Raw genomic sequence first — 20,770 nt, forward strand, 5'->3', positions numbered from 1 at the left:
TCTCTGTTTAGCATCATGTTTTTGTAAAAATAGGAAACAGTGGTCAATCAAAAAGCAATGACAAATCCTAGGTGATTACTGCACGTGTAGGGGCTGATTTGCCTCACACTGCTGCAACTCCATTGACTTCTCTTGACTTACATTGGTGTGAATGGGGAAGAGAATCAGGCCTACTGGGTGATGCTGTAAGGCATAAAGATTAATGTCAAATGATTTTAATCCCTCTTGCAGAGTCTGTTTCTAGTTGTTTACCTCCAAAGCCTTTCAGTACGGAGATTGTTTTCATAAAGGTTATGGAGTCATTGGTACGGTGTTTTTCCTCTTGCCGTGGTTACAGTATGTGAAATATCAACGTTTCCTTCTGTCACTGTTCTAGTCTCTTGTTTGTCCCTGTGATTTATTCTCCATTCACTCAGGAACATGCACTATTGATCCCAAGCTATATATGTTGAGTGAATGTGGTAAGGCACATTAAATATACTTACCGCATAAAGAAGCTTATAGTGACCATACTATTTCATATTCTAGTCACGTTATAGTTAACACAGCTGAGTTAGGTGCATTTTTTACCCAAGCAACCTCCCACTGCTTCACAATAGCATTTTCCCTGAACAAGAATTGGAAGACTAGACCAAGGTTCAATACTTGGATGGGAGTCCTCCAAGTAAGAACAGGGTGTTGTGCTGGCAGTAGGTGTTCCAATCCTCGCTCCTGTGAAATGTCTGTCTCTTTCCTACAGTACCCTAAAGTACTGAACACTAATCCTTGTTCTCTTGCCCACTGTGCAGAGCCTTCATTTTCCTTTAGCTGATACTAGGTAGTTGGGATTCTTGCTCTACTTATCACTCCATAAGTTTAATTAATGTAGGTTGTAAGATGTTAGCAAAAATGTCAGTCACCAAACTGGAGATTCATCTCCTTGTGCTTATATATTGTAATATAATGGGATTCACAAAATCTGGACAGTAGTATAGGGATGATAACATAAGGCTGCATATCGTGTCCGCAGTATGTGCCTCAAACAGGTCCCAGTCCAGGTATCCTGTAGTAAGTAGCTATGGTCTAACTGACTCATTGAAGCAGGATGACTCCCCAACAATGAATGGCACTCCATGCAGGCTCCAGGCTTCTGCCTGCTTGCCTAGGCCTCATTACAGAATTAGAGCCTAAGGACTTGTCTTTGCTATGGGAGTAAGTTGACTTAAGTTATGCTACTTGCTTAGATCAACTTACCCTGGAGTCTTCACTGTGCTGCATTGATGGGAGATGCACTCCGGTCGACTTCTCTTAGTCTTCTCAGAGAGCTGGAGTACCAGAGTCAACCGGAGAAAGCTCTGACATCAATTTAGCAGGTCTTCATTCGACCTGCTAAATCGATCCCTGCTGCATCAATTGCGGCAGCGTTTACTACTGGGGAGATCAAGACCAGCCATACATCTGTAAAAATAGCTCCAACCACCAATCTTTTAACTCTGCTGAACATGTTTTATCTATATTGTCCTCTGTTTCCTCCTTTTATTTAATTTAGTTCATTGATCACTGACATCTACTAACGAGAAGAGCTTAGCTTGTAAGAAATTATGTAGTCAGAGCATGGATGTTTAAACTGACAGTGTACACTTCATGGTAAATTAGATACAGACCAGTTAGCTACAGAATTTTGAATTTGAACCACTTTGAGTTTTGGAGATTAGGAAAGATCTTCAGATTCAATTCCACTGATTCCAGACCTGCCTGTGTTGTGTGAGGTTTTTTTTTGTTTTTTTTTTTTGTTCCATGCTAGATTAAATATTGGAAGGGAGTCTCTCTTCTAATATTAGTTGAGATGCAGCCAGAATTTTGTAAGAATGGCTATTCTCATGAGACTTCAGTCTAAGCTGATGAGTGGCTGATTTGATTCCTGAGGCTTTTGTTATTTGGGGCATAATTCTTGTGAAAACAGTTAAGGAGATTTTGGTGCCATTGGCTCCAACCCAGCCCTGATTCTAGCATTGTGCCTGAAACCCAAACTCTAGAATAAACCTAGGGCCTGATCCACCTTCCACTGATGCTAGTGGAAAGACTCTCATTGACATCAATGGGAATCAGACCTGGTAAATTCAGATTAAACCATGGATTTGTGACTCAGCTGTGAGTTGTGTCATTGGTTTTGTTTGTTTTTTCCAAAATTTTCCTCCATTTCTCCTGGCCCTGCTGCTATGTGAGCAGTAGCACCATATCTCTTCATCCTCCATAGGGGAGTCGAGAAGCGAGTTTCTTCCTCACACCATTAAAGCAGTGCCAGGAGAATAAGCAGCAGGTCTCCTCACTTCCCTTTGAGGGGAGGCAAAAGAGGGGCGCGGTAGGTGTGCAAACCCCTCTTTTAGAGCTCCATTCTACAAGGTGCTGAGCAGTTTGGTCTGCTACAGGGATGCAATGCTCTTGGTGTCCAACTTTAAGCATGTGAGTAGCCCCATTGAATTTAATTCACAAAATTCAGTAAGTGCTCTGCTAGAAGAGGGCAGAGTACTCAGCACCTCTCAGAATGGAGACCAAGTGAGAGCAGAAGGTTTTTTTCACTATCTGATGGCTGCCATGGGGAGGAAGCTATGAGAGTTGGGGGAGAGGGATGGGAGTAAAAACAAAAAATCCTTGGAAGCTACAGAACTAGTGACTTCCATGATAAACAGCTCTGACTATGCTATTGTTGCATTGTGGTAGCACCTAGCAACCCAAATCATGGAATATAGAATAGAATATCAGTGTTGTAAGGGACCTCAAGATGTTATCTAGTCCAACCCCCTGCTCAAAGGGGGACCAATTGCCAGACAGATTTTTGCCTCAGATCCCTAAATGGCCCCCCTCAAGAACTGAACTCGCAACCCTCGGTTTAGCAGGCCAATGCGCAAACCACCGAGCTATTCCCTCCCCCTCATGACCCCACCCATGCTGCATTAAAGGACAGTACTAAAAAAATCTAACCGCAGTTATAACACTACATAAATAGTTTGAGATGAAATGAGAACAAATCTAAACCTTTGCCTTGGACTGAACTGTTATAGTGTAGCTGTGACAATTCCCCAAGTCCATGCCACTACACTGTCCCCTATCATCTCTTTTGTTGGGACTATAAACTTCTTTCTCAAATCTATTTTTTATGGTTGAGAAAAGGAAGGTAAACTATTTTGGTTTAATGTTCATGCGTCACTCTGCTTTGTTCAGACTAGGAGGAGACTAGAAGCAGAAATATCACGAGGAATATCAGTTCTTATGGTATCTTGGATCCAGCCAAAAACAAGTAGTAATAGCAGATTAATTTGTTATTGGGAAATATAATTTGGGAAGAACATCAATGTTGAACCACAGGGGAGTTCTAGCTTTTTGCTATACAGTCATCAATAATCAATTCTTGAAACATTGTTCATGCCATTACAGTTAAAGGTTTGTCAGTTTCTCCATTATAACCACATACATCTCAACCATTTAAAAAATGCTGCTGACTAAATTTAGGAAAACCTTTTATAAAGAAACCTCAGCAGTTTGAGTTCATTGAGTGGAGAAGAACGAGCAATGTAAGACTGCTTGTATTTTATAATAAAGGTTCTTAAACGCTTATTAACTGATATAGATTGTTTAATCTTGCTATTAAATATATAGAATGAGTTATTTCACTTTTAAAAAGAGTTACAGTAATTCATGACTTCATACACCCAAGAAGAGTTAAACTGATTTTGGACAAAGTGAAAAGGTCAGTTTCTTGAAGTAACTTGAGCAGATAGATCTAGAATCTTACTTACCTCAGCTGTGGAGGCCATCCAGAATAACTCCATGAAGTCCTAAGATCAAAATCTAATCCATAAACACAAGTCATCTGTGCCTTTTTCATTTCCATTTACATTCAGTTTGGAATACCAAGCTGTCTTATAATTCATAAGTTTATCTTTTCAGTCTGACTTTAGATCTGGGTGCAAAGAATTCGCAGTATGTTGATACAAGACCTGCCATCACCTTGACCAAAGGATTTTTGCATGGTTTCCATCTCCCTTTATTTTATAATGCTGAAAAGAACCAGAGCCAAAGATTAGTACTGTTATGCTGCAGGTCAACTGTATTTATTTCTACTAGCCTAACAGGAAAAATACTGGCAGGGTGGAACAAACCAGGCCTTTGTATGCTGATCGAGAATCATTAGTCAGTTTGTTTTTAATCAAACCTTTTTTCCATTTTCCATCAAAACTTTTTTTTTCCTCCATGTCCCTACGTCTCCTTTCTGTTTATCTTCACCTCACAGTATTTGAATGTATTACAGAAATAGGTTTTTCCCATCCATCCAATTAGGTCATATGGTCCATCCCTATACTCTGTCTAGTCTAGTTTAGTTTTAAAGGTCCCATGTATAAGGCTTCTATCATTTTACTTGTGATTCTTTTCTAAAGACTAATAGATCTGATTGTCAGGAAGACACTGTAGAGATTATCATCACCATTATCCTTTACACAATTAATTCCCTTGGAAAACTCTTTCCAGGTATTAAGATATTTATAATTATACACTTGATGTCACTGTAGCCAATCGTATTGTACTGTTTATCTTCTGTAAATGGATTTCATTAGACGTTTCATAATCGTAAGGACTACTGCACTATTCATCTTTGTGAAGTAATGGGAATATTAACATACAGAGCTAAATCCTGCTTGGATGACAGTGGTCAGTGTGACTCTGGATGTATAAGGTCAACAGCATGTGGCCCTTAAAAGTTCTACTTAAAGCTTTGCTATATTTGTTTTCTTTTGCTTATTTCTCAGTTACTTTTGGAAGGCTTGTTTACACTATTGCCTTTAATGTACTGAACATATTTTCTCTGCCTCTATTACCTCTGATTTTTGCTTGAAGGTAGCTCTCTTATCCTCCACTTAAACATGTTGGAAATGATAACATACTAGGAACATTATTAGTTTCTACTCTACCTTTTTAATGTTTTTGTTTTAATATAAATGTAGTAGTGAGTGCCAGACAGACTGCTTTGGAAACTGGAGTACTTTGTTCACAGAATAGGTATAGCCTAGGTAGAGATATGGTAGGCTTCCACATTCTGACCTAGCAATGCCCTGTGTCTCAATCTAGAAAACATCTACATGGGTGAGACTCCTTAAGATCTTTGCGTTTCTTCTAACTCTGCTAACAGGAGTGCCCACTAACAACAACTGTGGTGGTATTTTTTTGTAATGTGGATACTTTTCTACTAGAAATTGTATTGAGACCTCCTTTCTCATATGTCCCTAAGGGGCATCAGACCCAATGACTAGGGCCCTACAAATTCACGACCGTGAAAAATACATCACGTACCGTGAAATCTGGTCTCCCTTTCATGAAAACTGTATATTACAGGGTAAAAACACACACAAGACCAGATTTCATAAAGGAGACCAGTATTTCTCAAACTGAGAGTCCTGACCCAAAAGGGGATTGTGGAGGGTCACAGGGTTATTTTAGGGGGGTTGCAGGATTGCCACCCTTCTGCACTGCTTTCAGAGTTGGGAGGACAGAGGACAGAGGCTATTGGCTGGCACCCAGCTCTGAAGGCAGTGCCCTGCCAGCAGCAGTGCAGAAGTAAGGGTGGCAATACCATGCCATGCCATCCTTACTTCTGTGCTGCTGCTGGCGGTGGTTCTGCCTGCAGAGCTGGGATCCTGGCCAGCAGCTGCCACTCTCCAGCTGCCCATCTCTGAAGGCACTGCTGTGCCCAGAAGCATCGAAGAAGTAAGGGTAGCAGTACCGCAACCCTTCCTACAATAAACTTGTGATCCTGCCCCCCAACAACTCCTTTTTGGGTCAGGACCCCTACCATTACAACACCCTGAAATTTCAGATTTAAATAGCTGAAATAATGAAATTTATTATTTTTAAAATCCCATGACAGTGAAATTGACCATGAATTTGGTAGGGTCCTACCAATGACCTAGAAGTGAACATCTACGTAGTCCATTATAGGCCTCTGAGACATCCAATTCCCTTAATCGTAACATGTTAATGAAAAAAATCACTGTTCAGAGATGTATTAAGCAGAGACTGAGAGAAATGTGATCTGACAAACAAAATAGATTAATACAAGAGCTTTAAAGGGAAGAAAACTCAAACCACTGTAGCATGGCTATTTATATATATTAAGAACATCATTCTTAATGGTTATTGCTGCTTTGCATATTTCTAGTGTTCAATCTTCGGACAAAATACTTTAACATCAGCACTATTCATTCTTCAAATAGTTTTTCAAGAACTATTAGTTCAAGTATATGAAGAACATATACATGTTCTTTAAACGTGTATAGGCCCTGATTCAGCACAGTCACACCAGTTGTAGGTTGAGTATCAGAGGGGTAGCCGTGTTAGTCTGAATCTGTAAAAGCAGCAGAGAATCCTGTGGCACCTTATAGACTAACAGACGTTTTGGATCGTGAGCTTTCGTGGGTGAATACCCACTTCGTCAGATGAATGTAGTGGAAATTTCCAGGGGCAGGTATATATATCCTAGCAAGCAAGCAGAGATAACGAGGTTAGTTCATATAGGGAGCCGAGCCGTTCTAGCAGTGAGGTGTGAAAAACCAAGGGAGGAGAAACTGGTTCTGTAGTTGGCAAGCATTCACAGTTTGTTCAACCCCTGGCTGATGGTGCAAATTTGCAGATAACTGAAGCTCAGCAGTTTCTCTATGAAGTCTGGTCGGAGTTTTTTGCTGCAGGAGGCCTTAAGGTCGCTATAGTGTGGCCAGGGAGGTTGAAGTGCTCTCCTACAGTTTTTGTATATTGCCATTCTAATACCTGATTGTGTCCATTATCCCTTTCCGTAAGACTGTCCGAGTGTTGGCCGATGACATAGCAGAGGGGCATTGGCTGGCAGTATGATGCGTATATTCATTGGTGGACGTGCAGGGAATGATTGTTGGCTGATCTGGTTAGGCCTGTGATGGTGTCGCCGTTGTAGGTATTGGGCGAGTTGGCATCGGGGTGTTGCATGGATTGGTCCTGAGCTAGAGCTACTATGGCGCGGTGTGCAGTTGCTGGTGAGAATACGGTTTCAGTTGCGGCTTGTCTGTGGGCAGGATGGCCTGCCACCAAAGGCCTGTGAAGTGTGGGATCATTGTCCAGGTGGGTTGTAGATCCCTGAGATGCGTGGGGGGTTTAGCCTAGGCTGTATGTGATGCCAGTGAGTACTGTTGGTTTTTTCTTGGTTTGTCTGCAAGTAGGAGGCTTCTGGTACACATCTGGCTCTGTTTGATTCCGTTTCCTTTATTTCCTCATGTGGGTATTGTAGTTTGCGAATGCTTGGTGGAGATTTTGTAGGTGTTGGTCTCTGTCTGAGGATTAGAGCAATGTGGTGTACCCAGTGCTGGCTGTAGAAAATGGATCGTGTGATGGGCCCGTGGAAGCTGGAAGGCATGAAGGTAAGATAGCGGTCGGTGGTAATTTTCGAGTATAGGGGTGTTAATGTGACCATCACTTTTTGCACCGTGTTCTAGAAAGTGGACCTCGTGCGATTGGTCAGGCTGAGGTTGATGGTGGGGTGGAAGCGTTTGAAATTGTGGTGGAATTTTTCCAGAGTCATTTCGCTATGGGTCCAGATGATAGAATGTCATCAATGTAGGTAGGAGAGAAGGGGCGTGCAGTGGACGAGAGCTGAGGAAGCAGTTCCAGTCAGCCATAAAATATTGGCGTATTGTGGGGCCATGCGGGGTCCCATAGCACGTGCCCCCTGATCTGGAAGATATATATTGTCATCAAATTTGAAATAGTTGTGTGTGAGTAAAAGCAACAGAGTCAGCGCCAGTTGTGCTGTGGCATCATCAGGGATACTGTTCCTGACAGCTTGTATTCCATCTGTGTGTGGGATGTTTGTGTAGAGAGCCTCTACATCTATGGTGGCTAGGATGGTGTTTTCTAGGAGGTGACCAATGCATTGTAGTTTCCTCAGGAAATCAGTGGTGTCACGGAGATAGCTGATAGTTGTAGGTTGGTGTCACTCCATTAGAAACTGGTGTAATCAGAGTTGAATGAGTTATGTACGTATTTAGCTTTCCAATAAAAAACACTAAAAAGTTGCATGGCTTTAAAACTTTCACAGCCCAAATACCCCAAAGAAGAGTACTCAAATTGACAAATTTGTGTATTTTACATATGCATGCTGGTGAAAAATACATTTGAACACACTTTTCAAAGACAGGCTATAATTCCATCTCATAATTTTATTATGCTATATTTCGAGAGTGATCCTAATTCTTTTTTTCTGTTAAAGCAAATTTGTTGGGTTTGAATCTACTGTTTATCTGGTGTAAATCAGGAGTGACTCCATAGTGGAATTGCAACCAATGTGAAATCATAAGACCAAGAAGAATCAGACTTTTGTATCCACTTGCTAATCTAACAATGATTCAGGATTGAGCATGTTTCTTTGTTGATATTCAACCTTTCAACTGTTATACACAGGCAAAAGTACTAATGATTTAACAAAAGCACAATTTTTTTAATGTTCTTTGTACTCAGTGGGATACAATATCTCAAGTTAACCATATGCTATTTCATTAATTACTGTCAAAGAATGTGGTTTTATTGCAAATGTATCCTCTTCACTCTTTGACATAATGTAATGCAACAGCTGATTGTGACACAGCAAAGTTTTAGAAATACACTTGGCTACAGTAACTGCGCTTTTTTTTTTTTTCTTCTTGGTGCCAGGGCCAGCAATACAGTAGGCAATGTAAAGTATCACTGTCACTTAACTTAAGTAACATAACAGGAACTGCCTAGAGATGTGCTGGAAACCTGAAAACTTAACATCTGAACTTATATAAGTCATATTTTATTATGCTGAATGAATGATCTTTCAGGACTCTTGATACTGTATTTAATATCAGACACATTCAGAAACTGGCTAGCTTGGAACTAAGTGTGTAATCTAGGTGGATACCCCATGAGTATACATTTCCCCACCCTTCCATTTTTAACTGTGAAATTCTAAATTCAAGCAAATACCAGACTCATTTTGTCCATCCCTAGTGCGATCTACTGAATCCTATTTTGCCTATATATTCTACAAAGCAGACCCAACAATGAAACCAGACTCTTTTTTTATTACTCTTGCTGTCAATGGGTTTCTTCTCTGCACTGTTTTTTTATTAAAAGCTATAACTTTCATAGCCTCCCTGTGCTGCAGAGCTCCATAAAGGCATACATTTCTAAAACAGAGTCAGAGTTGTAGCCCTAGGAAAACCATGGCTGGAGTCTGAATAAAAATAAAGGAATTTATTGTAAACATTTAAAAATTAACCATTTTGCTGTATGGCTCCTCAGGGAACCATTCTGCCATGGCAGCCCCATGTGAACTTGTTTCCTCCCTCCTTCCATAGGCCTTTTTGACCCTTGTTTCTGCCATTGTGATTTTGAAAAAGATGTTTCACCAGTTTCTGGCGAGAACATAAAGCTGCACAGCCATGGTCTTCTGCAGTTCTCCGCCACCTCCCCAAGAGCAGGCATCTACCCTGTGGAAGTCTTAAATTCTGCAGATCTCAGGGCACAGGTTCAGAGAATGTAGCTGGAGGAGGTCCAGTGATTCCACATAGCCATATAGAAGATCACGTATAACAGGAAAAAAAAGGCAAAGGCTTGTTTCCTTCTCTAGTGGACAATGTTGCTGAAAAGAAATCTTATGTACAGTTAGTCATGTCTTTAGCTGTGCATTGTTGGTAATTCTAGTGGGATCCCAGGGCATGCGCAGAATCAAGCCTGGCTCTTCCCTACAGACAGAATGGATGGCTGCCTACGGAAGCATATTTCAGGTAGCAGACTGTTCAGTAATTGTTTTTGTATTGGTGACTATGGTCTGATGGAGGCAGGCACACATTGGTTTGCCTATCCAAGCATAACCTCATGAGCAATACAAAACAGATTCTATGAGGCCTTATCTCGGCTAGTTAACAGCTCATTATTGTTGACATGGGAAATCACCTTTTGAGACACTCCCTCCCCCTGTCTAGCTGTTTCCTCGGACCAAACTCTCTTTTTCCACAGAATGTGGTTGGCACAAGGCCACTGTAGGCCAGATTTTGGCTCCTATCATGCAGGTGTGTGAGGAGAGACCATAGGGAGCTCTTTATTGTTATTGTGTGCGCTGGTGCAGGAGGTCTCCATAATTCCACTGCTTGATTGCTGGGAACACCAGCAATGGGAGGGGGTTAACTCCACTGGAGGTGCTAATCACTCCAAAAGAGGATCTGTGGATACTCTGCACCTAATGAAAATGTCTGCTCCCCTGTGTACTGCACCCATCATCTCTGGTAGCAATCTGCCTGTGACTCTCTTCCAAAGGCAGAATGGCTCCAGGAACTGCTGCTGGTGTAATGTGACTCCCACAGTGGAGCAGTGATTTGAAAAGCCTTTCTGTAGTCAATCCTGAAAACTTGTCTATGCTACAACCATAGGTGTAGCTTGACTTCTATATTTGGGAGGGCTAGCTTCAATCAGGCCAACAGGGCCATGGGGAAGGGCAAATTCCTCACCTGCCTGGGGCTTGCAGTTTGGGGGCAGAGATGACCCATACCTGCTGATACGCACAATTCAGATGTTGCAAGGGTCACTTGATCACCCCACCCCAAGTATTGCCCCTGGGTGCAGGAACTTTCCATCCCCTCCCTGGACCAAGGCAGTCAATCCTGATGGGAGGGGGCTGAGACCACAGGAACAGGGAGCATGTGTAGGGGTGGAAGAGAATAATTCAGTTTCTCCCCAGAACTCCCATGGTGTTGCAGACACTTCGGGGGATGGGCCTTGGCAATGGCCCTAACTCAGGCTGAACAGAAGAAACATGCACCCAGCCTGGGGCTGCTGCTGTCCCTGAATGGTGGAGTGCCACCGCCTCCCCAGCTGGGCTCTCGGAGGCACCCGCTGTGGAGCATGCACACTCACCCAGCAGGAGAAGCAGCTTCTGCTCTTTACCCTGCCCAACTGCTGGGGAGAGGGGCCGAGCAAGTCAAAAACAAGCTGGAGTTGGAGGGGGGGTATCATAAACAGATAGCTAAGGGTTAATGTTTCTTTTACCTGTAAAGGGTTAACAAAGGGAACCCAAACACCTGACCAGAGGACCAATCAGGAAACCGGATTTTTCAGAGCTCAGGGAGGGAAGTTTTTCGGTGTGGGTTCTTTGTTCTGTCTGTGTCTCTGCTCTGTGCTCTCTCGGCTCTGAGAGTAATCTTTCTATCTCCAGGTTTCTAATCTTCTGTTTCCAAGTGTAAGTACAAAGGTAGAAGACAATAGGTTTTTATATTGTTTTTGTATTTACATGTGTGTTAGTTGCTGGAATGTTTAAAATTGTATTTCTTTTTGGATAAGGCTGTTTATTCATTTCTCTTTAAAGCAATTGACACCAATATACGTGTCATCTTGATACAGAGAATATTCTTATGTCTTTTTCTTCTTTTTATATAAAGTATTTCTTTTTAAGACCTGGTTGGATTTTTTCTAGTTGGAACTCACCAAGGGAAATGTGGGGGAGTGAAGAAAACAGGGGGGAAGGGACCTCATGGTTTTGGGTTCAAGCTTGCATTTGCAGGGACTCTGAGTGAGGGTAAAGAAAACTTGATCTCTCTGGTTTTGTTTCAAGGAATTGAAGTCGGGAAAATTGGGAGAGGTAAAGAGCCGGAAGGGAGTGGTTATTCCCTTTGTTGTAGACTAGGGCATCTGAGTCTTGGGGTCCCCCAGGGAAGGTTTTGGGGAGACCCGAGTGAGGCAGGCACTGTAATTCCTGTCTGGTGGCAGCGCTATCAGATCCAAGTTGGTAATTAAGCTTGGAGGTTCATGCAGGCACCCACTTTTTGGACGCTAAGGTTCAGAATTAGGACTTATGCTTATGATAGGGGGTGCAACTTAAGAAGGACAGAGCCCCCTTCCCTCAATAGACTGAGCAGAGAAAATTTTGCAAGAGCAGCTTGGCTCTTGTATTGGGGGGTTGGGCATGTGACACTGTCCCCATCCCAGAGTTCTGCATCACCTCTGTCTGGGGATGCAACGTCTTCCCACTCACCTACCCCCAACTACACCCATCGCTACAACCAAGCCTTTTTCAATCCCAGTTGAGTGACCTCCGGGTGACATTGATTGTTAACAGGTCACTTTCCCAGAGAGGCATTTTATGGCTCAGACCTGTGAGAAGCTTACAAAATTAAGGGGCAGAGGCAACTGATATAAACAAAATGGTGGGAGGGAGAGGCAGGAACTATTAAATGCCAGATGCAATTTGTGCATTGGAGAAGGTTTTGAAGTATTTCAAAACAAATGTTATGCTGGATTGGGGTGGCAAAAAGGACTCTAGTTTGTAGTAGAGTAACTGCTCTGCCAGAGGTGGCCCTAGACTAGCCTCCAGCAACTGGCACCCTAGGTGAACCGTGCAATCGGCACCCCCACACCCTAGATCTAGGCTGAGGTTTTTGGTAAAAAGGGGAACATTTTGCCCCTTTTTTCCTTTTAATGTTTAAGTGTTTTTTTTAAAAAACACAGGCTTAATTATTCAGTTTGTCTGTCCGTCTGTCTGTCCAGTGTTTCTGAGATCAGATAAAATGGAAACAATTTTAAGAATAAATTTGTACATGACAGCTGGATGATATTTCAGTCCGATTTCAAATAAAAATTCATTAAAAATGTTAATTATTTTTATTACAAATCCAAAATCATCCATTACGCTATCCTGCTTTAACTGCCGTTACCATCAGATCCAATATAGAACGAAATGAGAAAACTCTTCAATGACCTTTTAACCTGTATTTACAAAACACTCAGAATAAAAAACAGTGCTCTTAAAATATGACTTTTCTTTCTTTAAGTTTTGAAAATTCAGTCACTAGTTCTTTTAGATCCAGTTTTCCAGCTATTTCATGCTCTACTGACGTTGAGGCAAGTCCAAGTCTCTCTTGCACCATTGTTGAACGCAGATATGCTTTTATCAGTTTTAACTTTGAGAAGTCAAGGTCGTCCCCCCCCCCCAGCTACAGAAACTGGCAAAGTTAAAAGAATGTGTAGAGCTATAAAAATGTTTGAAAAACTGTCTGAGAATTTATTTTTACAAACAAACTTCAGTACTTCTTCAGGAGTGGAATGCTCCTTAAGTCAACTTGAAAAAGCCTGAAGCTCACTACACATCTGTAGCATCAATGTCTTCTGAATTTCCATGAGTCAATGCTGACTCCAGTTTTATACACAATTCTCTTATCTGTTTTGCTGTTTTTCTCTTGCAAGCTGTGGATATCATATAGAAAGCCAAATACTAACTCTAGTTGCTGCATCTGTTGAAACCTGTCGGCAACTGAGTGAATAGCAATATCAAGGACTGCGAAGTAGAAATTCACTTTGTTTTGGGTTCTGAATGGGTGTGTCTCATCCTTCAGATGAAAACTGCTGTTTCTTTTGCTGAATGCGAACTGGCGCTGGTTCAAATTCTGTCAGAAAGTCTATTTCTTCAGCAAGCTCGAGAGAATCTACCAGTGTTCTTTTGAATCCTTTGTCACTTCTGAATTCCTCCAGAATATTTTTACTTTGCTGCAGTTTTTGAATAGCAGAATGTATGTTCAAGTTCTTTTCCTGAAGCTGCTTACTATTGAGGATAATCTCAGAAAGGATATTATATCACACAATGAGTGATGTCACAAATTTGAACTTTAAAAGGCCATTTGCAAGAGCTTCTGCATCTGAATGTGCTGTAATGCCAGATCCATTAAAGGTAGTATCATCAGAAATTTCAATTAGGGCATCATGAATGTTTCCAAGTTCATAGAGACGAGGCTTCAAAGCATCAATGCGACTCTCCCATCTTGTCTGACGAAGTGGTTTCACAGTTAGAGAATTCACATGGTGAGTCACAATCTCCCAACGGTGTGTTGAGCCTGAGAAAAACACACAAACATGTTGCACCATGTCAAAGACACTGCTTGCCTCCAAACAGCATCTAGCAGCATCACTGACAACCAAATTCAGAGAATGCGCACTGCAAGGAATGAAAAAGGCCCTAGGATTGATTTCCGTCATTCTCCTTTACACACCATTGGCTTTACCCTTCTTATTACTCCCATTATCTTAGCCTTGGCCACGTACGTTTTCAATAGATAATGACATTGTTTTAAGCTCTTGTAGAATAGTTTGTCATAAATGCTCCAGTTGTCTTTTAGTGGTACGAAACCCAAAAATGTTCCTTTATGAGCACTTCAACATCTTCATCTGCAGACTTTTCCATATCCACAAAACAAATGATGGTCATTTGTTCAACATGACTTGCATCTGGTGTGCAGTCCTGTATTATTGAAAAGTATTTTGCAGAATGGGCAGTGTCTACAATTTCCTTTTTAATGGCATTTGCTAGGATTTGAATCAGTTTATGAAACACGTTCACTACTTAGGAAAAACATGTAGAATGATCAATTATTTTACGTAGATGGTCCTTCATGATTGGATCAAATAAAGCTAGGTATTCAACAAATTTTTAAGTTTCCATTACCCGACATGTATAACTTTTTCATTTCTTCCACGACCATGAAATGGTAAATTTTGCCCACTGAGATCTCTCACTAAAGCAATCAGATGCCAATATTATTTTCCTTGATCACACGTAAATTTTCTTCATTGATAGTTTTTCCTTTTTTCAATTGTAATTCAAGTTTTCTAATTTTGAAAACATTCCAAATGTTCTGTACTTCTTTCATGTGAGAAGAAAACTGAAGATATGTTTTTCCAGTCCTTCGAACTATTTTCAGTAAGTGATGAATCCAATTGCTGGATTTCTAAACAACTTGCAGCAAAAGCAAAACAGTCCTTTGACACTGAATATTGCAACCAGTTTTGATGAATTTCTTCCCCATTAATGAATTTCCTTTCGTAATGCTGATCAGTGAATTTTCTTTTATTTCTATCCTTAGGGAAGAGAAATTCATGAACTTGTTCGGGTCCATGTTCCATGGGAATTTGCTGCACACTGTCATCACATCTGGGCCATGAAACTGGGTCCCCATACTGTAACTTATTTGTAACTTCCTCATCCTTTCTTCCTTCTACTTCATTTACTTCAATTTATGCATGTGTCTCTGAAGGTGAATAAATTTTCTCCACTTCCACATCAGTCTGATGCTTGAGCTGCCTTCATCTAAAGTACATTTCCATCATCTTGAGTTTCCAAACTGCTTTTTTGTGGACGTGAGCTACCCTCATCTCAAAGTAATATACCTTCATCTTGATGTTCCAAACTGCTTCCATGCGGATGTGAGCTAACCTCCTCTCCAAGTAAAATTCCTTCATCTGGATGCTGTGAACTGCTTCCATCTTTATTGAGATTAAAGAGAAGATATTTCAGGAAGGATCCCTGCTGTTTTTGCTTGGTCCTTTTTCCTTCTCAGCCTTTCATTTACGATACTCAGCTCCTGAGGGTTTTTTTTTTCCTTTCTGCCATGGGGCATTTGAATATTATGTATTGTGCTCCTGACTGCAAACATATAGCCTTAAGGATGGCGGACACACCCATCACATGGTTAGCGATTTAAACCACATTGCAGACATCCCAATATGTCTCTTCACTGCTTAAAGGTTCAATGATTAGTAACATACACTCATTTATCTATTAAAACAGTTAGTTACAGCATTTACACGGAAACAAAATTACCTTTTTTGATGTTATAACCCGACACTGGTTATTTGGAAAGTAATCCCCTTCCTCATGGTTACCCACTTGGAGTGTGATGTCATCACTTCCATAGTCTATTAAGTGTTAACGCTGTTACTTTTCTTTTATGGACCTTACTACATGTGAACCAGTTATAACAAAGAAAAGTTCATAATTCTTCTTCGAGTGATTGCTCATATCCATTCCAGTTAGGTGTGTGCGCGCCGCGTGCATGTCACAGCCATCACATGGTGGCAATTTAAACCACATTGCAGCCATCCCAACACATCTTTTCACTGCTTAAAAGTTCAGTGATTAGTAACATCTACACTCACTTACCTATTAAAACAGTTAGTTACAGCATTTACACAGAAACAAATGACCTTTTTTGACATTATAACCCAACACTGGTTGTTTGGAAAGTAATCCCCTCCTCACGATTACCTGCTAGGAGTGTGACATCATCGCTTTCATAGTCTGTTAAGTGTTAACACTGTTACTTTTCTTTTATGGACCTTATTTATTACATGTGAACCAGTTACAAAGGTGAGTAACCGTCTTTTATACAGCCCGATAATAACACTAGAGTTTAATAACTCTTAAAAATATTCACATTTTGGATTTATAATGCTGAAAGACATTCTTTATTCTTTGGCACCAAGAATCACAATTTTCTACAGTATTTGCTTGATTCTTAACCATCTGCCTGCAATGTGTGTTAAAATGACCGTTTGACATGTATCAACTCGTGATATCTCCACTCTACGTGAATTTCCAGTTATGTGACCTTCATGTATATTCGAGTTAGGTGGCATTAGCATTGCAGCTTTTGCCGCTGGTGGATGTTTCATTGTGGCTGAGTTATTGCTTATCAAAATTGCTGAGTGGGTCATCTTGACCCTACATTCCAACTTGAAAACAAATTTTGCTAAAATATTTTTGCAGTAAATAAGATTTGACATATTAATAAATTCTCAGAAATGTAGAGAAATGAATTATAATTCATATTCCCTCCATACACGCATGGGAATTGAAATAATGACATCTTCATATTTTTTTTCATTTTATTTGATTTTTTTCCTCAAATTTGGCACCCCATTTAACTTGGCACCCTAGGTGACTGCCTAGTTTGCCTATATGGATGGGCCGCCTCTGTGCTCTGTTAAAACACCAATAAATGCTTCACATCAAAACCCACAGGACATCAAATGCTCTGCCAGACATATATAAAGTCCATTAGAACCATTAAAATAGCCAGCATCACCATTCTTAACTTTCCATAGCTTTGCTTTTCTATCTCCTCTTAAGTAACTACAAACACTAGGCTTTTGTCCTGTTCTTGTATGTATTAATCAGATGTCCCACAGGCTGATGGGTAATGTCCTCTTCCTAGCCATACACAGAGGCAGGATATTCATATTCTTTCCCCTGGATCACCTGGAACATTTGATACTATCAGCCAGAACATCCTACTGACTCTCTTCACAGATAGAATGGGGGCTGATGTGAAAACTCTGAAATGACTCTGATCTTTCCTTGAAGCACTGATTTCAAAAGTGTTGACAGGCAACTCCTCTACATCTAGATTGCTCACCTGGAGGGTTCCATCTTTTTAAAGTTCTATATGAAACCATTGCGGGGGGTAGTATGAGACACCATGGTTTCTAATGCCAGTAGTATGAAGACAACATACTGCTCTATATCTTCTTTACCTCTAGCACAAGTGGCATCAACTCCCAGATGCTATACTATGTTGACAAGACAACCCGCTGTCTGAAACTGAACTCAGGCAGTAGAGATAATGGTAGTGGTGGGAAGAAGAATATTGTTTGAAGACCTAACATCTCACCCTCTCCTGAAGGGATCTGGCTCCAGATTGTCAAATGGCTCCTCATTGCTGTGGAATACTCAGATTACAACAGCTGCAAAAAACCCAAACCAAAGCCATCACCTTTGTGTGACTTGCCAAGAGACCATGCATTTTATCAAGCATGGATTATGGGCAGTGTGATCCACACTTTGTAACCTCCAGGCTGGACTATTTCAACTCACTCTAGGTATGAATGCTTCACCTTTAAATGAGCTCTGTTAGTCTTCAGCAATACCAACCACTGATAGGGTATGTTTCCCCCTAATGTAACATCTGCTTGATGCATGAGCTTACCAAAGAATAGTCCTTCAGAGTCGAAGTCTTAGCTTGAAGACTATAACTATCTGTGGCCTGGTCTACACTACGCGCTTAAACCGATTTTAGCAGTGTTAAACTGATTCAACGCTGTACCCGTCCACACTACGAAGCCCTTTATATTGATATAAAGGGCTCTTTAAATTGGTTTCTGTACTCCTCCCCAACGAGAGGAGTAGCGCTAAAATCGGTATTACCATATCGGATTAGGTTAGTTGTGGCCGCAAATCGATGGTATTGGCCTCCAGGCGGTAATCCCACAGTGCACCATTGTGACACTCTAGACAGCAATCGAACTCGATGCACTGGCCAGGTAACAGGAAAAGCCCACGAACTTTTGAATTTGCATTTCCTGTTTGCCGCAGCGTGGAGCTCTGATCAGCACGGGTGGCAAATGCATCCAAATCCAAAAAGAGTCCAGCGTGGACCGTACGGGAGTACTGGATTGATCGCTGTATGGGATACAAATCTGTTTCTATCAGAGCTTGTTACAGAAGACGAAATGCCAAAGCATTGAAAAAAATCTCCAGGCTATGATAACAGTCCACAGCACAGTGCTACAATGACAAGCGTAAGGAAAGCCAAAGAATCAAATGGACGCTCAGGGAGGGAGGAGGGGGTGCTGAGGACTCCAGCTATCCCCGGTGGCAGACGGTACAATATGATGCTATCCGTCCGTCATTAACAGCCCATGAGTGCCTGGCTGGCCTCAGGTGAGGCTGCCGGGGGCGCTGGGTAAAAATAGGAATGATTCCCGTCATTCCCAGTAGATGGTACGGAATGGCTGGTAACCGTCCTCATCATAGAACTGGGGGCTGAGCTCCATTAGCCCCCTCTTTCACGTGTAAAGAAAAGTCTGTACTGCCTGGACTATCATAGCAGCGGAGCTGGATCCTCTCCCCCGCACCGCTTAATGTCTGCCTGGACTATCATAGCAGCTGGAGGCTGCCTCCCCCCATTTTTCTCAGTAACAAGTTAGTGTTTCTATTCCTGCATTCTTTATTACTTCATCACCCAAATGGGGGGGACACTGCCACGGTAGCCCAGGAGTTGGGGGGGAGGGAAGCAACAGGTGGGTTGCTGCAGGACACCCCCTAGAATGCCATGCAGCTCATCAGTCTGCGGGATCTGACACGGAGCGGCTGTGCTGTCTGGTTCTCTGATACACTGTTTCTCGTACACTTGGCCCTTATTCTAGGCAGAACTGACTCTATTTTTAGATACGATAGAGGGAATGACCTGTCTTTGCACCCCGCGACCTCAGCGAGGAGCACCCATGACAGCAGCAGACGGTACAGAACGACTGATAACCGTCTTGCTGTCATGGAAGGCAAATGAATGCTGCTGTGTAGCACTGCAGTAATTGCCTCTGTCAGCGGCATCCAGTACACATACGGTGACAGTAAAAAAAAAAAAAAGCTGAACGGGCTCCATGGTTGCCGTGCTATGGAATCTGCTAGGGCAATCCAGGGGAAAGGGTGCGAATGATTGTCTGCCATTGCTTTCCCGGAGGAAGGAATGACTGACGACATTTACCCAGAACACCTGCAACAATGATTTTTTGCCCCATCAGGCACTGGGATCTAACCCAGAATTCCAAGGGGCGGGGAGACTGCGGGAACTATGGGATAGCTACCCAGTGCAACGCTCCAGAAATCGATGCTAGCCTCGGACGACTGGACGCAGACAGCGCGAATTAATATGCTTAGTGTGGCCGCGTGCACTCAACTTTATACAATCTATTTTACAAAACCGGTTTATGTAAAATCGGAATAATCCCATAGTGTACACGTACCCTGTGAAACTGGTCCATGATTCCTCAGAGGAGAAACTTTCACTGCATAACAACCAATGTTCTTCAGGACTTGTGAGAGCAGGAGATAGATTTTCTATGCAGTAAGGTCAAGGTTTTGGAGCATAAGCCTAGAGGTGACTAAAACAGCCACCGATCTCCGTGCCTTCAGAAAAGAGTGGAAAGTAGAGGGAGAGAAGGAAACTTCTTTTGAAATGTAGTCTCTACTTCCCTCAAGAAAGTAGGGAGGAAAATGTGACAATTGGTCTACTGGAAGATGCTCAGATCCTACAGCAGTGAGTGCCATTATAGGATCTTAGAAAAATCAGTGGGAGAGAACAGGGTTAGGATCTGCATCTAGCAGCCCAGTTCTTCCAGCTCCTGAACTGACAAAGAAAAGATTTGCTCAGCCCTTGTCATTAGTCCAGCTCCCTGAGGTGTGAGGCTCCAATCCTAAATTCTAGGGGTTTCCTGCACATGGAAACTCCCTCTGTTGGGGAAGGTGCTCTCTTGGTTGGCCCTGAATATAATAGGCAGGTCTTTACCGTAGCCAGCTCAGTCTTCCAGCTGAGTCCTGTCTTTAAAAGGTGTGGGGAAGGGCACAGGTGAGAAGAACATAGGGAAGGTCCTGCCTGACCAGAGCACAACTCCATCTCCTCCAGTCTCTTGTTTTGGGCAGCAGCCAGTAATAAAAGCCTCAGCTGTTGCAAGAAACACTGCAGTGGACAGTTACAGAAGAAACTTGCCTTTAGGCTAAAGTTTCTTCATCATGCTATCTGTTAGAGGTTATCCTGATGCAGGAGGGTTTATAATCTTTCTCGGGGGACTGGAGGGAGGGATGCACCAGCAAAGGTGTGAGGTTTGAAGGGAGGGGGCGAGCAATGTGGCAGGCAGCAGGGTGAGCAGGAGCACACTGGGGGAAGGAGGGATACAGCGGAGATGTGGGGGGTGAGAGGAAGTAGTAGCAGTAGTAAAGGGGGGTTGAGGATAGGACCCCTGAGCGATGCAGGGTGAGAGGAAGCAACCGTTGTACGCAGGTGAGGAGGCGCTAGTGGGCGAGAAGCAGTGAGGTGTGTGGGTGGGGGGAACGATTGGGGGGAAGCAGTATATGGGAAGAGAATGGGAGGAGACA

This window comes from Chelonoidis abingdonii, chromosome 7, assembly GCF_003597395.2.
Source record: "Chelonoidis abingdonii isolate Lonesome George chromosome 7, CheloAbing_2.0, whole genome shotgun sequence".
NCBI lineage: Eukaryota > Metazoa > Chordata > Testudines > Testudinidae > Chelonoidis > Chelonoidis abingdonii.